Source organism: Schistocerca cancellata, chromosome 4 (genome assembly GCF_023864275.1).
Source record: "Schistocerca cancellata isolate TAMUIC-IGC-003103 chromosome 4, iqSchCanc2.1, whole genome shotgun sequence".
Classification (NCBI taxonomy): Eukaryota; Metazoa; Arthropoda; class Insecta; order Orthoptera; family Acrididae; genus Schistocerca; species Schistocerca cancellata.
Window position 1 is genome coordinate 919645356 of NC_064629.1, and position 22341 is coordinate 919667696.

Here is a 22341-nt window from a genome sequence, read left to right on the forward strand (position 1 = left end):
GTAGTCTCTTGGAAATTCTGAACTGCATATAGTGGGTCGTTTCAAAGTTTAATGACAGTGAATTGGCTATGAACCACTTATTAATATCAGTAAAAATTTGATTAGCTGCCCTTTCTAAATTTATATTTGATTTACTATTTATTGCAGTGTTTGTATTATCTGCAAATAAGACAAACTTGGCATCTGGTAATTTAACAGCTGACAGGTCATTAATACACACAAGAAAAAGTAATGGACCTAGTATGGAACCTTGGCCAACACAACATGTAGTTTCTTCCAAGTCAGATGATGTCTGATTGCCTACTGCTGAAGTGTTACATAATGACACCTTTTGTTTTCTATTAGTAAGATATGACTGAAACCACTTTGCAGCACTACCAGTGATGTGACACTACTTTAATTTTATTAAAAGAATGCTGTGATTCATACAGTCAAACACCTTTGACATGTCACAGAATATGCCAGTTGCCTCTAACTTGTTGTCTAATGAATTAAGGACATTTTCACTGTAAGTGTAAATTGCCTTCTCAATATCAGAACCCTTAAGAAACACAAACTGTCACTTTGTCGGTATGTTATTTTCACTAAGGTGCTTAAGTAGACGCTTGGACATAACCTTTTCATAGATTTTTGAAAAATCTGGCAAAAGTGAGATCGGTTGGTAATTTGATGGCATTTCTTTGTCCCCTTTCTTGTGGAAAGGTATAACTTCAGCATATTTAAGCCAGTCCAGGAATGTTCCTGTGATAAATGATTGATTACACAAATAACTTAAGATATCACTAAGCTCACATGAACATTCTTTTGTTAACTTTGTTGATATGTTATAACCACTATAATGCTTTGATTTCAAGGACTTTATGACTGATTCTGTTTCTTTGGGTGAAGTAAGTGCCATTTTACTGAGATTGATTGTGCGCAAAGGTCTCAGATAATACATTGCATTATTTACTGAAACTGACAACCGCGTGCTATCAGTCATAGAGACAAAATACTTGTTTAAATGGTTTGCAACACAACATGCGTTTGTTACCAGGGTTTCATTTATTTTTAGAGCTATTTGTTCCTCCTCATTTCTGGTCCTACCTGTCTCTGACTTAACTATATCTCATATTGTTTTTATTTTATTGCTGGATGTATTTATCTTCTTCTCATAATTCAGGTGTCTAAATTTCTGGATAACCTTCTTCAATATTTTGCAGTAATTTTTGTAATGAGCTATAATGCTAAAATCAAAGGTGTCCCTATGTATCAGGTAGAGTTTCCTTTTTGTCTCACATGATATCTTTATCCCTTGTGTGATCCATGGTTTCTTATTAGACTTCTGCTTAATTTGAGTTACATTCAGGGGAAAACAATTTTCAAATAAGGTGCTAACTTTATTTATGAATGTTTTTTATCTTCCATTTGTGTCTTGGTTGCTGTAAACATCCATCCAATTAATTTCTTTGAGGAATCTCCTAAATTTCTCAGTTTTTGACTGTTTTATTGGCCTTCTGTTCTCAGTTCTGATAGATGTTTTCAAAATTTAATGTTAGGTGTTGCATGTCATGGCCAGATAGCCTATTTACTACTGGTTTTGTAATGTGGCGTAGTTGCCTAGAATTGCCTACAAAGATATTATCAATGGCAGATCATTTGTACACCCTAGTTAGGAAATTTACAGTAGAAATTAAATTGAATGACAAAGAAACTTACTAATAACACGTGTTACCCACTATTAGCAAGCAACAAAAATAAAGTAACAGGACATATTTTGCTCACAGGATATGCATCGTGCACTTTTTCCTTTAATTATTCGTGAAACTCGCCCTACGTGGTGATACTTATGTTACCGCACTTTAGTGCACTCTGGCGAGACATTTGCAAACTTATTCCAATGTTGTACAAACCAGTCAATGGCAGAAACAAAAAAACTGGCTAAAACACTATCAAAACAACAATTCTAAATGTCGATTAATGATGCATGAAAGCATAACAGAGATATGCAGAGACAGGGATTCGACAGTGATGTTTCTGCAACTCTGTACATTTCCTTTTGACGTAAGCAATGGAACATGAAGAATGTGTGCACGTTGGTAGAACACCCTGAAAGGCCAGAGTTATTGGGACACCCATGAGAGTTGTACTCCGAGGAAACAATGCCTCCAAACCTGCACCACATAGAGCTAAGCGACATTTCAAGGCACAGCTGAAGACTACCTACGACCTGTTCGAAAAACATCGCTTGATATCACATATCAACAGTTCCAAAAACGTTAACTAACATTGTTAAAATTGGTGTGGAAATATGTGAAATGAGTTCTGATAAATGAAATGCTGTAATGCGTTACTGAGACACTTATTTTAATATATATTTTGGGGTGACTCCGCCTCAGAGCAGTTAATTACGAGCAGCACCTGGTAATTACATGGATGATGGCAGTGGACTTACATCAGGTCCCACCTGAGGTATCAGTCAAATTAACCAAAGAATTTATCATCATGGAAGGGCAACAAGATGAGCATTACATCCATGACAGTACACCACCAGAAACGTTCTTCTAACAATATCAGTTCTCATCAGGGGTCAATCTGGATTCCATCACTGGGTGCACCCAACTGCAAATTGTTGCTCATGTCGGCACCAATGACTCCTGCCGCCTGGGTTCAGAGGTCATCCTCAGTTCGTACAGGCGGTTGGCGGAATTGGTGAAGGCGGAAAGCCTCGCTCGCGGGGTGGAATCAGAGCTAACTATTTGTAGTATCGTATCCAGAACCGATCACGATCCTCTGGTATGGAGCCGGAAGCGGCTACAAGGGTAGCGGAGTACGTGTGGAGTACACATGGGGGTTTTTTTAGGTTAGAGAATTCCCTCCCTAGGCCCGACAAGACGCCTCCTGAGACGCGGCAAGGTAGGAGTAGGCAAAATGCAACAGGGAATAACAATATTAATGTGCTAATAGTCAACTGCAGGAGCGGCTATAGAAAGGTCCCAGAACTGCTCTCATTAATAAACGGTCACAACGCCCATATAGTACTAGGGACAGAAAGTTGACTGAAACCAGACGTAAACAGTAATCAAATCCTAAACTCAGATTGGAATGTATACCGCAGAGACAGGCTGGACAGTGAAGGGGGAGGCGTGTTTATAGCTATAACAAGTGCAATAGTATCGAAGGAAATTGACGGAGATCCGAAATGTGAAATAATTTGGGTGAAGGTCACGGTTAAAGCAGGCTCAGACATGGTAATTGGATGTCTTTATAGGCCCCCTGGCTCAGCAGCTGTTGTGGCTGAGCACCTGAAGGAAAATTTGGAAAATATTTCGAGTAGATTTCCCCACCATGTTATAGTTCTGGGTGGAGATTTTAATTTGCCGGATATAAACTGGGAGACTCAAACGTTCATATCGGGTGGCAGGGACAAAGAATCCATTGAAATTTTTTTAAGTGCTTTATCTTAAAACTACCTTGAGCAGTTAAACAGAGAACCGACTCGTGGCAATAACGTATTAGACCTTCTGGTGACAAACATACCCGAACTATTTGAAACAGTTAACGGAGAACAGGGAAACAGCGATCATAAAGCGGTTACTGCATCGATGATTTCAGCCGTAAATAGAAATATTAAAAAAGGTAGGAAGACTCTTCTGTTTAGCAAAAGTGACAAAAAGCAGATTTCAGAGTACCTGACGGCTCAACACAAAAGTTTTGTCTCAAGTACAGATAGTGTTGAGGATCAATGGACAAAGTTCAAAACCATCGTACAATGTGCGTTAGCTGAGTATGTGCCAAGCAAGATCGTAAGAAATGGAAAAGAGCCACCGTGGTACAACAACCGAGTTAGAAAACTGCTGCGGAAGCAAAGGGAACTTCACAGCAAACATAAACATAGCCAAAGCCTTGCAGACAAACAAAAATTACGCGAAGCGAAATGTAGTGTGAGGAGGGCTATGCGAGAGGCGTTCAATGAATTCGAAAGTAAAGTTCTATGTACTGACTTGACAGAAAATCCTACGAAATTTTGGTCTTATGTCAAAGCGGTAGGTGGATCAAAACAAAATGTCCAGACACTCTGTGACCAAAATGGTACTGAAACAGAGGATGACAGACTAAAGGCCGAAATACTAAATGTCTTTTCCCAAAGCTGTTTCACAGAGGAAGACTACACTGTAGTTCCTTCGCTAGATTGTCGCACAGATGACAAAATGGTAGATATCGACATAGACGACAGAGGGATAGAGAAACAATTAAAATCGCTCAAAAGAGGAAAGGGCGCTGGACCTGATGGGATACCAGTTCGATTTTACGCAGAGTATGCGAAGGAACTTGCACCCCTTCTTGCAGCGGTGTACCGTAGGTCTCTAGAAGAGCGTAGCGTTCCAAAGGATTGGAAAAGGGCACAGGTCATCCCCGTTTTCAAGAAGGGACGTCGAACAGATGTGCGGAACTATAGACCTATATCTCTAACGTCGATCAGTTGTAGATATTTGGAACACGTATTATGTTCGAGTATAATGACTTTTCTGGAGGCTAGAAATCTACTCTGTAGGAATCAGCATGGGTTTCGAAAAAGACGGTCGTGTGAAACTCAGCTCGCGCTATTCGTCCACGAGACTCAGAGGGCCATAGACACGGGTTCCCAGGTAGATGCCGTGTTTCTTCACTTCCGCAAGGCGTTCGATACAGTTCCCCACAGTCGTTTAATGAGCAAAGTAAGAGCATATGGACTATCAGACCAATTGTGTGATTGGATTGAAGAGTTCCTCGATAACAGAACGCAGCATGTCATTCTCAATGGAGAGAAGTCTTCCGAAGTAAGAGTGATTTCAGGTGTGCCGCATGGGAGTGTCATAGGACCGTTGCTATTCACAATATACATAAATGACCTGGTGGATGACATCGGAAGTTCACTGAGGCTTTTTGCAGATGATGCTGTGGTGTATCGAGAGGTTGTGACAATGGAAAATTGTACTGAAATGCAGGAGGATCTGCAGCGAGTTGATGCATGGTGCAGGGAATGGCAATTGAATCTCAATGTAGACAAGTGTAATGTGCTGCGAATACATATAAAGATAGATCCCTTATAATTTAGCTACAAAATAGCAGGTCAGCAACTGGAAGCAGTTAATTCCATAAATTATCTGGGACTAGGCATTAGGAGTGACTTAAAATGGAATAACCATATAAAATTAGTCGTCGGGAAAGCAGATGCCAGACTGAGATTCATTGGAAGAATCCTAATGAAATGCAGTCCTAAAACAAAGAAAATAGGTTTCAGTACACTTGTTCCCCCATTGCTTGAATACTGCTCGCCGGTGTGGGATTCGTACCAGCTATGTTTGATAGAAGACATAGAGAAGATCCAACGGAGAGCAGCGCGCTTCGTTACAGGATCATTTAGTAATCGCGAAAGCGTTATGGAGATGATAGATTGACTCCAGTGGAAGACTCTGCAGGAGAGACGCTCAGTAGCTCGGTATGGGCTTTTGTCGAAGTTTCGAGAACATACCTTCACCGAGGAGTAAAGGAGTATATTGCTCCCTCCTACGTATATCTCGCGAAGAGACCATGAGGATAAAATCAGAGAGATTAGAGGCCACACAGAAGCATACCGATAATCCTTCTTTCCACGAACAATACGAGACTGGAATAGAAGGGACAACCGATAGAGGTACTCAGGGTACCCTCCGCCACACACCGTCAGGTAGCTTGCGGAGTATGGATGTAGATGTAGATGTAGATTTTCTGCAAACAGGTTTCACACAGACACAGCTACTAGAAGACAGTGTTAGTCCCAACTTCCTCTATCAGATCAAGACCATCCACTGCATCAGCTCACCGCAGCTCTTACCTCAGCCTCCACCACTCATCAACACCAGTCTTCATTCTAGTTTTGGAGGACTTCATAGGCCACGACATCGCCATGTATAGTACTACCTCTGACTGCTATTGGCCACACCCACTCAACCCTCTTATTGTAATGAGAAACGATCAATAGTATAGCAGGAGAGTTCTGGCATGTTGGCGTCATCGATGATGTCATCAGCTTTTCCCACTGCTGTTTGAGAAAGGCCAATTGCTCCAGTATAAAATGGTGTGAATTCAAATTTTGGTGATAAATTCAAGAAATTGACGGAAAATTAAAAAAAAAAACAGTTGTGTTAGTGTGAAAGTAGGACTATCGTCGTAAGCATAAATTCGTGAGAAAAACAAATTGGTGCATTGTCATACTAGTTGACTTGGAATACTGTGGCAGGGAATCTGAGACTTGGAATACTGGTGCATCTTGATATGATATCAGAATACAAGATGGCTGACCTGGAGAAAATATGGCCGACACAAGATGGTCAACCTCGAATTCTGGTGCAGTCTCAGTATGATGTCACAACCAAGGACTTCAAATACTGGTAAAGCCTTGCTATGACATCAGAATACAAGATGTTCGTGGAAGATGACAGACCTAGATAAAATATGGCTGGCACAAGATGGACGACCTGGATAAAGCGTGGCTGACATGGAATTCTGTTGCAGTCTTAGTATAATGTCACAACCCAAGACTTGGAGTACTGGTGCAGCCTTCCTAGAGCTCCTAAAAACACAATCTGCGCATCTGCCATTTTGTTTCGCAACAAATGCTAAACACAGCACGTAGCTTATGTGAACTGAGTTGTTTTGTTCAAGTTTTCTGAAATATTTTAGAAGTGTCCTGCATAGAGCCTTAGATCCTGCTATTTTGAGCTTTCATTCCGCTCATGTTTACATCGATCTCGCGTTTTATTTGCTTATTGCTGTGTTTCTTTGCTGTCCGAATGAAGAATAAGGGTACAAGAAACATGTTTATTTCAAAAATCTCGCGTTTTATTTGCTTATTGCTGCTTTTCTTTGCTGCCCAAATGAAGAATAAAGGTGTAAGAAACGTATATTTCTATGATAGAATCGCGTACTATGTTTATGTTTTATTTTGTAAGCGGAATTCAAATTAAATATTCGATAATGACGTTTATTAAATCATGGACCAGGCACCTATAAGCACTTATGTAGTACACATCTTGAACTATGGTAGCATAAGATATATTATAAAGCTATTTTCATGAAAAAGTTTACATTATTTGACATTTCATAATAACGTTCCTTCTCAAAATTAAACATGGTATACAGCATAGGTAACATATAATAAAACTCTGCACATGAACATTAATTATGAAATATACAACTTATGCCATTTTCTGCTTCTTATATACTGAGGCAGATCCAAAAGACTCATTTCGTTCCTTTACTACAGACATGTTTTGCAGTGCCCCTACATATTACACTCAAATAATAGCTTATAATTTACTGTTTTACACAGCAACACTATTTAAAAATTATATTAGGCACCTTTGAAGAGTTTTTTCAACAAAGTGTTCATTTACACGAAATTCTTCTTCTAAAACGGATTCCTTAGAGTCTTGCAAAAAAACTTCATCTTCTTTACATAACCTGTAAATACCAGATGATGGCTCCTTAAGTCCTCCTAAATCTAAGTATTTTGTGAGATATGCGATATTTTCATTTATTTTAGGTATTCCTGGATCTTTGACACAATTAATAGCATCCATGCAGGATGCACATATTTTCTGCTTCAAAATAGCATTCACAGTAGCTCCAACAATATAAGACATGTGGGGTTTCTGGCATTAGCGACTGATGACGCACAGAAAACTCCAACTTATTACAATCAGGCACTTTTATTAAGGTTCATATCAAAGAAAACAATACAGAAAATCACAACACAAACATCACAAAAAAATGGCTCTGAGCACTATGGGACTCAACTGCTGTGGTCATAAGTCCCCTAGAACTTAGAACTACTTAAACCTAACTAACCTAAGGACATTACACACATCCATGCCCGAGGCAGGATTCGAACCTGCGACCGTAGTGGTTGTGCGGTTCCAGACTGTAGCGCCTTTAACCGCTCGGCCACTCAGGCCGGCCAAACATCACAACCCAAATCAACAAGACCAATCCAAAGAACAATGAGTCCCAAAGACCATTATACTGCAATTCGGTAATGGCAGTTACTGGCGGTCAATGGTCCCCACAGAGACCCGCCCCCCACCCGAGAGTGCAGAGCACTGGACGATAGACGTTGGTGTCTTGCTGTGTAGTGGTGTTGTAGGATGCTTTTTGGCTGATAGAGGCATGTGCGAAGAGTCCATGCTGTCTGTGCAGGGTGGACTAGCGCTGGTATAGTCCACCATCCAGTGGGATAGGGGGGGGGGGGGGAGGGAATGATCGACCTGTATGCGTTAACTGGACTGGCACAGAAGAGGTCGGCACTGCAGTACAGGCAGAGGGGGGATGCAAATCTTGAGCATCCCGTCGGTGCTGAACATTGCAGGTATGCCAGCTGTATCCATCCCATTTGGGATAGGGACTGTGCGCCGTATGGTGATATGTGATGTGGGTGTGGACTCATGTGAAGTGTCCACTATGTGGAGGTCAAAGATGGATCTCTCATGGAGCTGCAAGGAAAGCTCGTCATGTGGACACTCAGAGGCTTTGATTGAGATGCAAATTTCGTTGACAGTGGACATAGGGGGCACTTGGGGTGGTGGTGATGGAGGGGGCGGGAAATACCATAATTCAAGAGAAACACTAGAACACTTTGTGGGGGTATTGGGTGCCAAAACTTGTGATGGGGTAATGTGACACGCAACATGTGGTTGGGCCTGAGGTTGTGGATTGTCACATGCAGTGCCTGAGTGTAACGAGGGTAGAGGATTGTCACATACAACAACTGAGCTGCCCACAGGTGTAGGATCGGTCCACATATGATCATGGTGGGGCCCCAGGGGAGTGGGCGGTCTGTGTGAGATCTGGGTGGTCACCTGACAGAGGAACACTCGGTTCAAGAGGGTGTGGTACAGATTCCTTGATCGTCCAGGCTCGTTTCACGCGTGGAAGGGAAACCGTCTGCTGATGGCCATTGATGAGAATGTCCAGAGTATTGTCTACGCAAGCCACTACTCGATGCGAGCCAGGGTAAGGTGGCTGTAATGGCGGTATGACTGTGTCATCCTGTAACATAACGAACTCGCAAGAGTCCAGTGCGGAATGCAGAAAGACCCGAGGACAGGCGTGTGGTCGTGGAGAGGGAGTGCAGATCACAGCTATGTGCATTCGGACACGCTCAACTAGAGTGTGGAGGTCAGATAGGTCGACGATTGCTTCATCATTGATGAACCCTGCGGGGAGAACTTGGGTCTCGCCGTGTAGTAGCTCCGCAAGTGAGGCCTGGAGGTCTGTCTTGTAAGCCCTGCATATTCCTAATGTAACCCAGGAAAGGGCGTTGAACCTTTCACCACCGTGGCATATGAGGGCCACTTTCAGAGTCCTGTTCCACCACTCGGCCAGTCCGTTGCTCCGTGGGTGATGGCAGCAGAGCAGACTCTTTCCATCCCACACAGTACGAGGAGTTTGTTGAACAGCAGGGATTCAAACTGCCTTCCCTGGTCGGTGGTGATGAATGTAGGGCAGCCAAATAGATCTATCCGGGAGCATAGAATGTGCGTGCTATGGAATCCCCTGTAATGTCCTGCAGCTGTATCGCTTCCACCCAATGTGTAACGCAGGAAATGACAGACAGGATATACCTGAAACCATCAGACAGGGGTAACATCCTACGAGGTCCAGATGCACACGCTGGAAGCGGCCTTTCGGGATGTCGAATTTACCTAGACCGGGTTGTGTGTGCCTGCCGACTTTACTGCACTGGTACTGTAAACAACACGAGCCCAAGTACGACAACCCCTCTTCACACCCGGCTACCAAACATTCTGTAACAAGGCATGTAGTAGCCTTAGCGCCAGGATGTAAAAGGTTATGTAACGTAGTGAATACTTGGAGACACAGCACAGGGGGAACAATAGGCCGGGCAGCGCCCATGGACGTATCGCACCACAGTGGCCTGACCGAGCCTGGTAGGTTGTAGGAAACGATGTGGAGGGAAGTATCTGGGTCCTGTAAGAGCTTGTGCAATTCGGTATCACTGCCCTGTAAGTGGGACAATTCATCGAAATTAATGGGGGACGAAATTACATTGATATGTGATAGGTAGTCAGCCACCACATTTTCTGAACCTCAGATGTAATGGATGTCTGTTGTGTATTGGCAAATTAAGTCCATCTGCCGAAACCTATGTGAAGGAAAGTCAACAGCGGGGTTACAAATAGCCTCCGCGAGGGGTAAACGATCTGTGAAAATTGTTATGTTCCTTCCTTCAATGTCTGTGCAGAAATATTTTGCAACTTCATAAGCCACAAGCTATTCTCTGTCAAATGCTCACATTTACGTTGAGCCATAGATAGTTTTCTGAAAAAAAAAGAACAAAGTGGCTGCGTTGTGTCACTGACACACTGTTGGAGGACTGCACCGATTGCAAAATCGCTTGCATCCGCTGTAATAGAGATGCAGGCATCTGGCAAAGTGTGGGAGAAAGTGACACCACGTGCTAATGATGCTTTAAGGTCTTCGATAGCTCTCACCATGTTGTCAGACCACTGTCCCCGGTGATTGCCTGAGGTTTGTTTACCGGCCAAGGCGTCAGTGTGTGGGGCTTGAATTGCTGCCGCCATCGGCAGGTTACGACGGTAGAAACTGATAATTCCTAAAAACCGGCGTAATTCGCGAAATGACACTGAGAGAGGTAGATCACAAATGCAGTTAACTCGCTCCTGCGGGGGACGTATACCCTCTGAGGAGATGGTGTACCCCAGAAAAGTGACAGCGGTGCATCGAAGTTGTGACTTCTCGTTACTGATCTTGACTCCACTACGTGTCAATAAGTCCTGTATCGTGGCCAGGTGGAATTCGTGTTCTCTGTCAGAGGAGGAAAAAATGAGTATGTCGTAGAGGTATGCGTAACAATATGTGCAGTGAAACAGAAGTGAGGCTATAAAACGTTGATAAGTTTGGGCCACGTTTTTGAGACAATAAGGTATATAACAAAATTCGTAGAGACCGAAAGGTGTGATCAACGCTGTCTTTGGTATGTCACTCGGTTCCAGGGGTATCTGTAAGTATGCCTTGCGGTAGTCCAAAAAACTGAAGACGCGTGCTCCGCTAAGTACTTGGCCGATGTCTTGTGTATGACGTATTGGATAATTGTCTAATACGGTCCACACGTTGCGGCGGCGATAGTCGCTGCAGAAGCGCACAGTGCCGTCCTTTTCGGGAACTAAACGTATGGGCGAAGACTGGCTATTGTCCGACGGACGAACAAGTTACTCCACTGCGGCCTTAGCAAGGCTTGGTTTATGTGGCGACAATCGGCGCGCTTTATGATGCACTGGTGGCCCGCCTGTTGTGACAATTCTGTGTGTCTCGCCATTCGTGATAGCATCCAGCTGGGCTGGCGAACTCGCTCGGGGGGCATCGCGGACGGGAATCGGTAGCACATAAGAGTGACTAACCTGATGTGAAGGGGAACCTGTCCGCGATACGCACACGCCCGACGGTGGATGTACATGGTTATTACAAATGATTGAAGCGATTTCACAGCTCTACAATAACTTTATTATTTCAGATATTTTCACAATGCTTTGCACACACATACAAAAACTCAAAAAGTTTTTTTAGGCATTCACAAATGTTCGATATGTGCCCCTTTAGTGATTCGGCAGACATCAAGCCGATAATCAAGTTCCTCCGACACTCGGCGCAGCATGTCCCCATCAATGAGTTCGAAAGCATCGTTGATGCGAGCTCGCAGTTCTGGCACGTTTCTTGGTAGAGGAGGTTTAAACACTGAATCTTTCACATAACCCCACAGAAAGAAATCGCACGGGGTTAAGTCGGGAGAGCGTGGAGGCCATGACATGAATTGCTGATCATGATCTCCACCACGACCGATCCATCGGTTTTCCAATCTCCTGTTTAAGAAATGCCGAACATCATTATGGAAGTGCGGTGTAGCACCATCCTGTTGAAAGATGAAGTCGGCGCTGTCGGTCTACAGTTGTGGCATGAGCCAATTTTCCGCGGGCTACGCGTGAAACTTGCCCGCACGCGTTCAACCGTTTCTTCGCTCACTGCAGGCCGACCCGTTGATTTGCCCTTACAGAGGCATCCAGAAGCTTTAAACTGCGCATACCATCGCCGAATGGAGTTAGCAGTTGGTGGATCTTTGTTGAAATTCTTCCTGAAGTGTCGTTGCACTGTTATGACTGACTGATGTGAGTGCATTTCAAGCACGACATACGCTTTCTCGGCTCCTGTCGCCATTTTGCTCACTGCGCTCTCTAGCGCTCTGACGGCAGAAACCTGAAGTGCGGCTTCAGCTGAACAAAACTTTATGAGTTTTTCTACGTATCTGTAATGTGTCGTGACCATATGTCAATGAATGGAGCTACAGTGAATTTATGAAATCGCTTCAATCATTTGTAATGGCCCTGTATAACCACAGGATTAACAACCTTGACAGTATTAGGCACTATGCTGCGCGGAGGGAGGTGGCGGTGCCGAATAATGGCGTATTCCTGGTCTGCCAGCTGTAGTTTATCCTCTAGTGATGCTGCGGTGTGTGGAAGCAAATGTAATTGTAGTTCTTGCGGCAGCTTCACCAACCACAATGTCCAGAGTGCTAAGTTTGGCAAGATCTTGGTACTGGCCTGTGCACGCAGGCATCGCCACGGCTGTGGGGGGTTCTGTCACCTAAAGCCTCCTCATAAATAATGTTGTGAATAGTATCAGCTGGCGGACGAGAAAGGCATTCGATGAGTAGTGCACGTGCAGAGGCATATTTGTTGTCCTGGGTGGGTTCAGCAACAAGTCACTGATGAGGTCAGAGTGGTCATGCAGGTGGTTCACTAAATACACAAAACGAGTGCTGTCGTCCGCAATGCTGTGTATGTCCAATATGTTGTCCACCAAGGTAAACCACGTCACTGGGTTGTCCAGTTGTAACAGCAGCAGCTTCAGAAATCGGCCAGTGGCCAGTGCTTGTGGGAGTGTAGGAAAGGTACTAATCATACGAGGATTTTGCACAGTGTTCACTGATGCGAACTGTGTCTCAGTGACAGGTGATGTGGTTCACTGAATGTCCAGTAACTGTGGGCAAGATGTGATATCCATTTCTTGTAGGCAGGAAATCTGTATGGTCACACGACGAGCATGGCGCAGAAGGCATGGAAGGATCAATGGACGATGCAGAAGAAACATCGAGCAGAGGCGCGAAATCGCGATTGAGTGCCGAGTGACAGGGCGGAACCACGGCAGGTGCGTCGCTCGAGGTGTGCGCGGGGCAGCGGCCTGGTTGATGCGAGGCGTGGTTGATGCGAATGTCTCCACGACTGGTGCGGAGGGGGCCACATTAAATGGTGGACCGCTCTGAGGAGGGGGTGGCCATGCATGTGGACCCAGAAACTGGACAGCTGTGTGGTCCATGTTGTGCGGTAAAAACTCGGACGAGGGGTTTCCGGAATTTTGTGCTGGAGGAGCATTCTGTCAAGCATAGAATGCCATAGGAGGCGACCGCACCGATGTGTACAGCGACCGGTGTGGTGTGCTGGCAGAGGTTAGGATTGTCTGGCCAGTCGAAGCAAACACTGGAGACAAGCACATTACCGGTGTATTAGTAGCACATGGGGTAAAGCACTGCACTTCAGAGTCTAAGGGTCATTCTGTGGCCGTAGCGTACTGCACTGCCGGAAAAACTGGAAGTCGCGACATTGTCTATTGGCGCGTAACTGGTGATCCACAGCGAGCGAATGCAAAGTATTTTCACGACTCGGGGTCACCAATGTGGGATTTCTGGCTATAGCGACTGACCGTGCACAGAAAAGTCCAACTTATTAAGATCAGGCACTTTTATTAATGTTCTTATAATTACACAAAACACAAGGAAAACAATACAGAAAATCACAACATGAACATCATAACCCAAGTCAACAAGACGAATCCAAAGAACAATGAGTCTCAAAGACTGTTTACACTGCACTTCGTAGGTGACAGTTACTGGCGGCCAATGGTCGCCACACACATATAATTTTTGGTTGGAAGTGACAAGTCACCTGTAACTGTTGTAGCTCCTATATCTTTGGTATCATTCTCTTCTTCTCTGCCAGACATTATGGGATCATTTTGTTCACCTTCACCAGATCAAGTACACTTATTGAGACTAGAATAATCCAGTAAATAAATATCACTGTCCAAAGCGTAATTTGTTTTGCACATCAAAAACAAATTATGACACACAAATCATCTTTATTACTTTCCTCACTTTTAAAGCAGATATAATGATACACAATAATGTGTAACAGGAATTATATGTATCACACAGATGAACCAGACACAAGGTGTTTTTGGCAGGGAAGGAGGGAGAGACTATCCCTCATTAGCATCACCCTTATATATGGGTAATACGGCACAATAGACAGAAGGTAATCTGGTGCTGTACTCGAATATGGCTTCAGGTGTGATAGTACAGCACATTAGCCTGATGGTAGAGCATAGTGCTGCACTTGAACATGGGTTTTGATGGATGGTACAGCATATTAACCAGACAGTACAATACAGTGCTGTACCCAAATGTGTGTCCAGACAGTATCCGAGAATAGTTTTGGACAGGATGATACAGTGGACTTGCTGGGCAGTAGACTATAGCGCTGTAGCCAGATGTGGTTTCAGACGCGATGATACATCACATAATGTGCACAATATACTGTAGCGCCATACTCGAATGCGGTTACGGGGTTAAGCGGTCTAGGGCAGGGTGACGTTCGAGAGAGGTCGGCTCTCCATCCCTCTCTGCTGCAAGCACCTTGGATGTGGTTCACCTTTCTGGTACATATAATTCCAGCTACAAACTCTGCGAAGGGTGTGGGTTCGTTGTGAGGTGTGTCTGAAGTTGTCTGTGTGATTGTAGTCGGTGCTGTCATTGCCCAAGTGGGTTTTACCTGATCAATGGAAACCTTGATCGGCTTTCCCTGGAGGAGGATATCCATTGTGTGTGTGCCCCATCCTAGCATTTAGTATGGTCCAGAGTACAACTGCTGTAAAGAATGACATACCAGGTCTGTGCGGAGCATGATGTGAGAACAAGTATCGAGGGACTTGTGCATGAACACTGGGTGCCTGCCATGCTGACACTTGGGGGCTGCACATAGCATCTCTGCCTGTTTCCTCATTTGTTGCAAGAGGTGGGGTAGTTGTATCTCATCTGGGAGAGGAACTGGTGTAAGGAATTTCACTGAAACACATAGTGGTTCTCCATATACCAACTCTGCTGAGGAACACCTGATGTCTGTTTTTAATGCAGTCTGTAATCCCAGCAAAAGCAATGGTAACACTTGAGTCCATAAGTCCTTGTGGCACATCAGGGAAGTCTTTAAAGTCTGGTGCCACCTTTCCACCAAACCGTTTCTGGCCGGGTGGTAGCTAGTTGTCCGGTTTCATTGGAAGCCGCAGAGCTTCAACAGCTGTTGGAACAGTGTGGACTCGAATTGGCGTCCTTGGTCGGTGGTAACGAAAAATGGACATCCAAAACGAGCTACCCAAGTTTCCAAGAATGCCCACACAGTAGTCTCTGCAGAAATGTCCCTCATTGGTGTAGCCTGTGCCCACTGTGTGCAATGATCCAATACTGTAAACAAGTAGCTGTAACCTTCTGAAGGAGGGAGAGATCCGACCAAGTCAATGTGTACATGCCCAAAACATGCTGTTGGAGTTGTGAACATGACGTCCCACTTTGCTACATTGACACTGATAGCAGCTGCAGGCCCACTTCTGTGTATCTTTCTTGATTGAAGGCCGCACGAAATGGTCCGTTACTAACTTCACTGAGACATTGGTTCCTGGGTGAGCCAGGTTTTAAATGCCATCGAATACCTTTCGTCGGAACCTGGGAGTGGTGTATGGGCGTGGTCTAAACATAGAGGTGTCGCACCATACTGCAAATGGACTGCAGGGGGCATCCACAAGTTGTAAGCATAGGCCAGTGGATGAGTCCACCAACAAGGACAGCAGCTGCGCATCTGAAGCCTGAGCCCTTGCCAATTCAGAATAATCCAACATTGGACTTATCCTTTTAATGCGCGAGAAATAGTCTGCCACAATGTTGTCAGCCCCATGGATGTGACACACATCTGTCGAAAACTGGTATGTAAACTCGATATGGTGGACCTGGCGGGGGGGAACATGAATCACTGATTTTCTAGAAAGCTGCCATGGGAGGTTTATGGTCAGTGTATATGTTGAACGGCCTGCCCTCAATGAAAGGGTGGAAGTGCCTGAGACTTTCATACATTGCACGTAGTTCCCTGTCGTATGCACTCCAACGAGTTTGACCCATCTGTAGCTTTTGTGAGAAAAAACTTAGTGGCTGCCAATGACACTTCCCTCTCTGGTGAATTGCTGCACCTATTGCAACTTGGCTTGCATCCACTACCAGGGCTAGCTGAGCTCCTGGTGTGGAATGTGCAAGCCCCACTGTGTCATGCAGGCTGTTTTGCAGAGCCACAAAAGCAGAGTCCACTTCAGGTGTCCTAGGGAGTGGGCGCTTGCCAATTTTGTTGTGTCCGGTCAAGGCATTGTTCAATGGTGTCTGGATAGCTGCTGTTCCGGGGAGGTGGCGACGATAGAAATTTATCATTCCTAGGAATCGTCAGAGATTGTGGTAGTTTTGAGGCCGTGGTAGGGTACGCAACAACTCAAGCTTCTCTGGCAGTGGGAAAATGCCCTGAGCTGACACTTTATAACCCAGGAATATCACCACGGGTTCCCCAAACACACACTTGTCCCTGTTAAGTTTTATTCCATGAGCACTAAGCCTGCTTTGCACCTCGTTTACGTGTTTCTGATGGTCAGAAATGTTCTCATAAAACACCAGAATATCGTCTAGATAAGCAAAACAATAGGTAGCCCTCTTACCACGCTGTCCAGAAACCGTTGCCATGTTTGGGCAGCATTTTTCAGCCCAAATGGCATCACCAAAAATCCAAACAGCCTGAATGGGGTTGTGACTGCAGTCTTTGGTGTGTCCTGCTCTGCCATTGGGATCTGATTATAAGCTTTACGGCAATCTAAAACACTGAATATGGTCGCCCCTGCCAGTGAATGGGTGAAATCCTGCATATGTGGCACAGGGTATCTGTCTGGAACAATTTGGGCATTCAAAGCTCGATAATCAGCGCACAGGCGCCATGACCCATTCTTTTTTATGGGCAAGGTGCAGAGGAGAGGACCATGGACTGCCAGATGTCCGTATAGTTCCTTCTTGTAGCATCTCTTTGAAAATGGTCTTGGTTTCTCACAAACAATCAGGTGCAAGCCTGTGAACACGTGAGGAAACTGGTGGGCCTGGAGTTGTACGGATGTGGTGCACCGTCTCATGCTTTGCCCTGTTCTTTCTTGTTACATGTCATGGCTTGGGTGTTGCCTTTGGGGTTGAAGCAGTGGGAGCCTGTTGTTGTGCCATCAACTGTTTTGATGTCATTTGGGCCAATTCCAGGTCAGATTCCTTCGTCGCTATGGTCTCCTCCCAGGTGGGCGCGCAAGCCGGAATGGCCGAGAGGTTCTAGGCGCTAGAGTCTGGAATGGCGCGACCGCTGCGGTCGCAGGTTCGAATCCTGCCCCGGGCATGGATGTGTGTGATGTCCCTAGGTTAGTTAGGTTTAAGTAGTTCTAAGTCCTAGGGGACTGATGACCTCAGAAGTTAAGTCCCATAGTGCTCAGGGCCAAACCAGGTGGGCGCGCTTAAGTTGTCTACTCTTGGGCATGCATGAGAGGTCAGAACCGGCCGTGGTGGCCAAGCGGTTCTAGGCGCTTCAGTCTGGAACCACGCGACCGCTACGGTCGCAGGCTCTAATCCTGCCACAGGCATGGATGTGTGTGATGTCCTTAGGTTAGTTAGGTTTAAGTAGTTCTAAGTTCTAGGGGATTGATGACCTCAGCTGTTAAGTCCCATAGTGCTCAGAGCCATTTTGTAGAGGTCAGATGTCCTTGTATTCCCGGGATAGTCCATCCATTGGCAGAATGGACCGTAGCCCAATGTCCACTGCCAGTATTTTCTGTCCATATGTGTGGATGACTGAATCGTTGACTGCTTTCAAAGTGGTCTCTTCAGCACGCTTGTTTGAAGGAAAGGAATTTACAGCAGAGTGCTGACACGTGAGCCGGTGTCAACCAAAAACATCCATCCCGCAGAGCGATCAGGAACAAAAAGTCTTTGTAAAGCTGCGTGCCTGACAGCTGTGGGAGAAGTCGATCTGCATAACGTAGGCTCGTACTGAAACGGAGGTGTCCTCCTCCCATGCATCTGTGAGTATAGGCGCAGTTGCTCGTTGTTACGGTCGGCTGCACCTAAAGTCGGCCGTGGGGCATGTTTGGGTGCGAGCACGGCGCCTTACACTTCGTAGCTTGAGCGCCGAAGCGCTGGTGGAACCAGCAATAACTGGTACCGTTGTTTACGTGACGCAGCGCGTGCGTCAGCTGTCGAGGACGCGTGTGTGTGTGTGTGTGTGTGTGTGTGTGTGTGTGTCAGCCGCCACAAAGTCGCATGGTAACCGCTGTAGCTGGGCGGTCAGTTGATCGATGGCAGCGCGGAGAGATCGGAAATCTTCGGTCGTGTCCGGCGATCGTCGTGCAGTCGTGGCGTCACAAGCTGGAGGCGACGCGTCAGTACTCAGTTGGCTCCGGCAGAGCTCAGCGGGAGTCGTTAGCCGAGGGTGGCTGCGGCGGCGGTCACTGTGGCGTGCGAGTCGAGCAGGGAGTGTGCTCTATCGGCCATGCGCAGCAACTCGTCTAATGGCCGTTCCTCGTACACAATTAGGTTAAGTGCACCCGCGAAGTTAACTGCTGTTGCCATTTCATGACACTGGTGTGGGTGTGCCAACTATAAAAATGGTTTGTTCGCGTAAACAGGTCATTCCAAAAGATTTAATTATGCTTAATCTCATGTTAGTAAATTGTCGAAGAGTCTGTAGCAAGATCCCCGAGTTACTCTCCGAAATAAACAGTAGCAGTGCCAATATTTTATTAGGTACCGAAAGCTGGTTGAAACCAGACATAAAAAGCAGTGAAATTTTGAACTCGAATTGGACAATGTTTAGGAAGGATAGGACTGATGCTATGGGAGGTGGTGTGTTCATTGCAGTTAAAAGCTGTTTAAACCTAGTTGAGATCGATACTGGGTCGGACTGTGAAATAGTCTGGATAAAGCTGTCAATCAGACAAGGACTGACTTTGTATTAGGATGTTTTTACAGACCACCAGTATCCGCAACAAACGTCGCAGAACGTTTCAGGAAAAGTCTTGAGTACACAGGAAATAAATATCCAAATTATCCATTAGTTACAGGTGGAGACTTTAATCTGGCATCCATTGACTGGGAAAATTACACGTTTATCACAGGGGACAGAAGCAAAGATTCGTGTGAAGTTATTCTAGGAGCGCTCTCAACATACAACCTTGAGCAATTGGTTAGAAAACCAACTCGAGATGGGAACATATTAGATATCTTGGCGACAAACAGACCTGATGTTTTTGAGGAAGTTAATCTAGAAGAAGGCTTTAGCGACCATAATGCCGTTGTGGCTTCTATGTCAGTGGAATTTGCAAAAAACCAAAGATACAGTGTAGAGTTTCATTGTTTGGGAAAGCAAATAAAAGTGTCATTAATGAATATCTGCATAGTCAGCTCCAAGCATTCACCGCGGGACACAAAGATATTGAGCATCTTTGGTCGAAATTTAAAGGTATTGTCCACCATGTACTAGGGATGGGCTATGATCGCGCTCGAGAAACGCGTGACGCGAAGGCAATTTCTCGAGAATGTCTCGGGTACGCTCGAGAAGTTGACAGTGCTGCGCTCTCTGAGAAACTGCGCAAACCTTCAGTACACGAAGCACTAAGCCGCAGCAGTCGTACGTACGTACACGGAAAACTTTGAAATTCTATGATTGATATCAACTGTACTACCGTTATTAATGTGTACTGAAGTATTAGTATATGTCTCATAAGACAAAAATCATAGAACTGTTGTTTAAAACAAAGCACAGAACTCGCATGATACAGAAGCTTTATTCTTACAAAATAAATTACCTTCTACATTCTGCATGTATGCATGCATGCTTAAATGCAAAAGAGAAGTGCTATAGCCTTTTATATACAGAAACTGCGTACATGCGTTTACTTACTGAAGAAAGAAAGGAAAAAATGGTTCAAATGGTTCTGAGCACTATGGGACTTAACATTGGAGGTCATCAGTCCCCTAGAACTTAGAACAACATAAACCTAACTAACCTAAGGACATCACACACATCCATGCCCGAGGCAGGATTCGAACCTGCGACCGTGGCGGTCGCGCGGTTCCAGCCTGATGCGCCTAGAACCGCTCGGCCACTCCAGCCCGCAAAGAAAGGAAACAAAAGTTGTTCAGCAGACGGCATTTTTACATGCCATTGCTGGACTGTCGTCGATTTTTGTTTAGAAATATGATTTTGTTAACCAACTGGCCTTTTAGTCTGTTTCTTTGTTTGTTTATAAGTAGTCCTGTTTTAGAAAATATTCTTTCACTGGGAACAGAAGTTGCAGTTATTGCACGATTTTTTTTTTTTGCCACGACAGCTAGACTTGGGTAACTGTTTTAATTTTTTTACAGTAGTGTAAAGGATTATCCGTGTGTTGTAGGCACTGTTCTTCCGAATATCATTGTACCTCCAGGTCTATGCTATCACAAACGCTTTTCATTAGATTTTTATTGGAAACCTCTTCATCAAAAGAAGCCCATAAGGAACTACTGGCGTTTTGTACGAAATGGTACTCGTGGCTAGTGTCGTTAGCAGCCGAATGAGTAGATCGTATGGTCTCTACCACGTTTGTGCACTCTGCAATTAGGATTGCAACGGTATGTTTTGGATGAATGGGATTCGTAAATGGTAACGTTTTGAATCTTGGGTCGAGAACTGGGGCAACGGCATGTACGGTACTTTGTTTGTTTCTACTAATCCTAGCCAGGCTATTAGAGAGTTGTGTAAATGTTGCTGTAGCTCTTGCACTGTCGTAGTAGCCCACTTCACATTGCATACGGTTAGGATTAGCTGTCTGATTACTGGAATAGTTTTCGAAAGAGAGGTATAGTTTTCAGTTGAGGTTTCACTTGTTACCACTTCAAATGGCTCCAGTACACATAAACATTCGCTCAAAATTCGCCACTCGTCAGCTGTGAGGTCCTCTACACCTGAATACAAAGATGATAAACAGGCTGCAATGCATTCCTTTTGCTCCACTAAACATTGTAGCGTATAAAACGTACTGTTCCATTGGGTTTCGGTTTCCTGAATCAATTTATGAACATGTTTTTTCGTTAGATCCTGGATCTCGTGGAGTTTTTCATTAGCATTGCAACTTGTTTTAAAATAGCTAACGATTTTTCTGGCCTTTTCCCGCATTATGCAGAGCTCACTGTTGCTGTTCAAAGAACTTCTCACAACTAAATTGATGGTGTGTGCTAAACAAGGCACATGTTGCATATCTATGTTGCCACTGTGAATAAGTTGTACGGCTGCCGTCATGTTACTGGCGTTGTCAGTTGTGATGCTTACAACATTGTTTTCAATGTTCCATTTCGAAATCACGTTATCTAACGCCTCAGTAATATTTAGCGCTGTATGCTTTTCCGGGAAACGGAATGTCTCGAGAGCTAAAGCTTTCAGGCACCAATTAGTGTTAATGAAATGACCAGTTACAGCAATATATGCCTCACTATTGAGTGAGGTCCAAATATCGGTCGTTAAAGAAACACAAGTAGAGTCTTCCACGGCCAGGTTTACAGCCTCTTTCTGTTTATGGTAATCGTCCCCAATCATGAGGCGCAACTTTTTCGATTTGGTATCGAGTATTGTGGGTGCAACAGTGAAACAAAACGTCGAAAACCAGTGTCCTCGACAATTGAAAGCGGTTGAAAATCGTCTGTTATCATGACCTCTAGTGCTTCATCTAGCTGTTGTTGCTGTTTACTTCCCTCTATGAAGAGAAACGTAAGATTTAGATCAGTACTCCTGCAAGGGGATACTTTATGCTCGACAGCTAGTCCAATAAAATTAAATATCGTATCATGCAAAAGCTAGGATAGTATAGGTTTGATTTTGGGGTATGTTGTATGTTATCGGAGTACGATTAAAAAATCAATGTTTTTTAAGCGTGGCGGACCGCTTCGGACACTATCCGAACTTTTGCACGGAATTCATCTTTTGTATCATACATACCTGGATATTTTGTCTGCCTCGCACTATTGGAAGAATGAGCCTCTATATCCACGAACGTCGCTGTTTTATTGCTCGATAAATTGTGCAATTTAAGATGTCTAATTATGCC

The 22341-nt window shown here is 44.7% G+C and overlaps 1 non-coding gene across 1 annotated transcript; it reads right to left on the reverse strand.

Moving 5' to 3' along the window:
• Nucleotides 1-7873: 7873 nt before the first annotated feature.
• Trnas-gga (transfer RNA serine (anticodon GGA)) lies at nucleotides 7874-7957 on the reverse strand. The gene is given in 2 exon segments: nucleotides 7874-7908; nucleotides 7918-7957. It is a non-coding gene; the product is annotated as a tRNA-Ser (tRNA).
• Between the last annotated feature and the right edge of the window lie 14384 nt (nucleotides 7958-22341).